The sequence below is a fragment of the Rhinopithecus bieti genome, unplaced genomic scaffold (assembly GCF_001698545.2).
Source record: "Rhinopithecus bieti isolate Rb0 unplaced genomic scaffold, ASM169854v2 scaffold_14741, whole genome shotgun sequence".
Lineage (NCBI taxonomy): Eukaryota > Metazoa > Chordata > Mammalia > Primates > Cercopithecidae > Rhinopithecus > Rhinopithecus bieti.
Genome location: NW_016807965.1, coordinates 157,474 through 162,170, shown reverse-complemented (window position 1 = coordinate 162,170; position 4,697 = coordinate 157,474).

The window sequence follows — 4,697 nt, the reverse complement described above, 5'->3', positions numbered from 1 at the left end:
GTCTCGGCCTCCCAAAGTGCTAGGATTACAGGCTTGAGCCACCGCACCCGGCCCTGGCTTTCTTAATAACTTTGAATATAAAAGTTAACTTTTGTTTACACATTTCACTTATTTTTTTACCAACTAACTTTAATATTATTTACTGTAAAAGGGTTCACTAGTTTCTCAAATTTATCTACCTTGTTGATTTTATATTAATAAATTTGGATAACAACTGGTCATGTTGATAGTAGTAAGATTAATTTATATCCTACTAGCTTATAGTGCATGACAATTTGGCCCACGGATAGATTGGATTTTACCTATGAACTAAATATGTAAAACTGTAAATATTATTTCAATAACGATACCATCCACTTAAGAAAACATATTGTCTGTCACTATAAAATTACTTCAGTAATAGACATTTAAGATCTTTTTTTTTAAAAAATTTTGAGACAGGGTCTCATTTTGTCTCCCAGGCTGGGGTGCAAGTGGTATGACCTTGGCTCACTGCAGCCTCGACCTCCTGGGTTCAAGTGATCCTTCCACCTCAGCCTCCCAAGTAGTTGGGACTACAGGCACATGCCACCACACCTGGCTTATTTTTGTATGTTTTATAGAGACAGGGTTTTGCCATGCTGCCCAGACTGGTCTTGAACTCCTGTGCTGGTAAGATCTTAGTAAAAACATGCCATCTCTCTTCATAAAAATAAAAGCTAAATGAAACCAATAACCCAAAAATAAAAAAGGTTAGAGTCTCTAGAGTTGAAACTCAAAGTAAAATTTCCTTTGGGACAGAGAACTGAACCACATAGTCCTGATTCTATCCTTCAGACTTGTCTTTCATTAATGTCCAACACTAATTAATGCTGCCACCATCAAAAATCTAGCCTCAGACATGAGCTGCTCATTCCTTAACAGTCTGCCCTAAGGATGACGTGTAATACTTTGTTTAATATAAGAAAACAGAGCTAAGGCTGATTTTAAAAAATTGTTTTTAAAAATTGAAAGAGAACCAAAAGAAAACTAGGTGATCTGACTTTGAAAATTTAGCTTTTTCTCCAGGTTTGCAGGTACATTCCAATGCTGTGGGAGCCCAATAATATAGGGTTAAAGCTAGCTGCTGTATCAGATAAACCCTAACGTCTCAGAAGACTAACGCAACAGATGAGTATTTCTCGTTGTCCCCTGGCTCTTTCTACCTTTTACTGAGCCATCTCGCACATATCTTCTATGATGTCTACCTATATTATGTCAGATGGAGAAAAGCCGTGGAGACTTGCCCCTGTTGTTGGAGGCTGGGGAGCAGTTATGGGTCATGTAGCAGTTGCAGCGATGGAAAGCACTGAAGACAAAGGCAGGAGCTACAGGGCCGCCCTTTGCTCTTCAAGGTAAGAGAAGCCCTTGATCAGAGGTGGGATCTATACCACCCTATATTGGGCTACTCCATGCTACATTCTCATCACGCCTTAAAACCTAGCAAGTCATCCACTTGAAATCAGTGGTCTTGACAGAACATCTAATATATTTCAATCCCTTCTTCTAATATAAATGCTGTATTTAGCTCACAAAAAGGTTGACCTATTTCTTTGTTTTTGTACTGTGAAGTTTGAGTGAGTATTCAAACTTTGTCACAGTCTATCATGTTCTATTTGAAAGAAAAACAAGTTTGACTGATGTTGCACAGGATTACATCTGGAAATGAGTGAGACAAAATTTCCTCATGCTCCTTCTGACCATTTTGTAGGCAAGCTTAAATTGCTTTGCAGTCCCTAGAGTTGTGGGTGGGAGAACAGGCAGGTCTTAAAAGAGCTTACAAGCTTCTCCTTACATGTAGATCTGCCTCTCTTTTCACTTTTCAGAGTCTGGAGGCACTTGTCTTAGTAAGACTAATGATTAATTTTCTTGGGCCTATTTGGAACAAGAGAACACACACCCTTGCCAGTAGTTATTTTAGTGTTTTTCCTTGCCATTTTTCCTTCTCTTTGAAACTTGAGGGGTACTTAATGGTGAGCTGGAATAAGGCTCTAAAACTTACTAATTTGAAATAATTAGTTGAATATAACTTTCATCAAGCCATGGTTATTCGAAGTCTAATGTAGTCATGTAGCATTAAAGTCACAGGAAACAATCATTCTCTAGGATTATGCTAAAATCTCCAAACACAAAAATTAGAAAGAGGATAAGACATAATACCTCGTAAAAGTCAAACCTGGATGCAAAATAAGAATGAATTAGGAAAAACATTTTCTTTAAATATGCCATGCATGAGTAACTATCTTGAAAACTGTCACATGATAATGATTATTGGAAGCAAACAGGTAGTTAACTACGGAAAGTACAGAGAAAGACAAAAATAATGTATTATCTATATCTAATACTGTCTAGACAAGAGAATAGCCTGATTCTAGTTGACTGACTCCAGATTTTACTAAAGAAATATCCTGAAAGGACAAAAGAATAACACAACAGGCCACATTTAATTGACATGAATTTCCTGGGTGCAGCATTCAAGTGTCCTCACTTACTGATCCCTAAGCAACTTGCTGGAAAATAATAATTTTATTTATTTATTTATTTATTTATTTATTTATTTTGAGAGGGAGTCTCGTTCTATTGCCCAGGCTGGAGTGCAGTGGTGAGATCTTGGCTCACTGTAAACTCTGCCTCCCAGGTCCAAGTGATTCTCCTGCCTCAGCCTCCTGAGTAGCTGAGACTACAGGCATGCACTTCCATATCCAGCTAATTTTTGTGTTTTTAGTAGAGACGAGGTTTCATTATGTCGGCCAGGCTGGCCTGGAACTCCTGACCTTGTGATCTGCCCATCTCAGGCTTTTGAAGTGCTGGGTTTACAGGTGTGAGTCACCGTGCCCAGTTGGAAAATGCTAAATTATTAATTAAACAAACATTTATTGAAATTTTACTTTTGTAGTAGATACTTATCTCTTGATTTTTAGGAGCTTTTTAACCACTGGGAGAGACAGATAAAGAAAAGATCATATCAGAGATGGATGTGGCCATGATGATATAAGCACAAATGCACCTGGAAAGGCATCTCAAATCAGTCTAGGGAATTGGTGAAGGCCAATGGTGGTAACAAGCTCAAACTCTGGAGTCAGACCCTCTGGGCTTAATTCTCCACTCCATAACTTAATTGTTGCATGACCTCATGCAAATCAATTCATCTCTCTAAACATGAATTTATTAATCTGTAAGACAAGGAAAAAAGAGGCAGCTTTCCTAATGAGGTTTAAATGAGATTATGTATTAAAACATTTGGCATAGTGCCTGGAGACTGTAAATGCTCAATTTATGTTGGCAATTGCTATTTACAGAAGAGATGGTGCTTGAACTGGGCTATGGAATAAGTAGGAGTTAGAAAATAGGGAGGCAGCAGAGGGCATTTTCAGGGAGAGGCAATGACATGTGATAGGCACAGAGACATGAAACAGTATAACATCTCTTGGTGACAGCAAGTGGTTTATACCTATTCAAATTTAGTTTATTTTCCTAAAACCAATTATGCCTTCACAGTTTGCATGTAAATAACAAAAAAGGTTTCCTACAAACACGTGTAAACCTCTCAGGGATTCCTTCAGACATAACTTTCTCACAACCCTCCTCATTCATTGGTTCACCAATGGGTTCAATTTGGCTTCCTACCTTGGTTTCTGCTCTTATTCTAACTCTCAGATTTGCATTGTTTACTGCAGACCTGACTCTGCACTTGCAGGGGACACACATTCTGGTGTTTCCCTACTGATACTATAGTAGAGATATGCCTTACCATAGAACCTCAGCCATCCTCCTGGATACTCCCTAGCCTGCCCTGCCATTGATCTTGCACCACCAGACACAGAGGATGACTGGACCATTTTTTAGAAAAGTAGGCTGGTATGAAATTACAGTGAGCTTTCTATGTTCAGTTTAGGAATCTAGACATTTTCCTAAAAGCCATGAAAATTGCTAAAATTGTCTAGAGGAAAGACATGATCAGATTTCTATTTGAAGATCATTCTAGTAGGAGTTTCCAGATTAGAGATAGAAAAAAATCACTGGAAATGTCTCCTCAGGTAATCCCAGTGAGATGGGACCTGTTCAAAAACAGTGGCAGCAGGCAAGAAGCAAAAGCAGTGAGAATGAGTGAGATTAAGGAAATAGAATGTCCTGAACTTGGAGATTGATTGGCTAAGAAAGTTAAGTTATAGGGAGGTGTCTAGGATTACTACCAGATTTCCAGCTCAGGTGACTAGAGGGGTGGTGATTCCAATCATCAAGAAAAGGAATACAGGAAACAAACATTAAATTGGAGTATAAAGGTAATGAGGCCAAATTTTGGATATTTTAAATTGAAGTTGATTATGGGACATCTAAATGGAGATGCCCATTAGCAGGGAAGTCTGGGATTCTTGCACATTCAGATTTTTTATTTTTATTTTTATTTTTTGAGACAGAGTCTTGCTCTGTCGCCCAGGCTGGAGTGCACTGGCATGATCTCGGCTCACTGCAACCTCTGTCTTCCCGGGTTCAAGCAATTCTCCTGTCTCAGCCTCCCAAGTAACTGGGATTACAGGTGTGCGCCACTATGCCCAGCTGATTTTTGTAGTTTTGGTAGATATGGGATTTCATCATGTTGGCCAGACAGATTTTTGATTTAACATGTAGAAGGAATGTGCTTTATGAAGATGAAGATTCTTGTTTTCAGACAAATATAT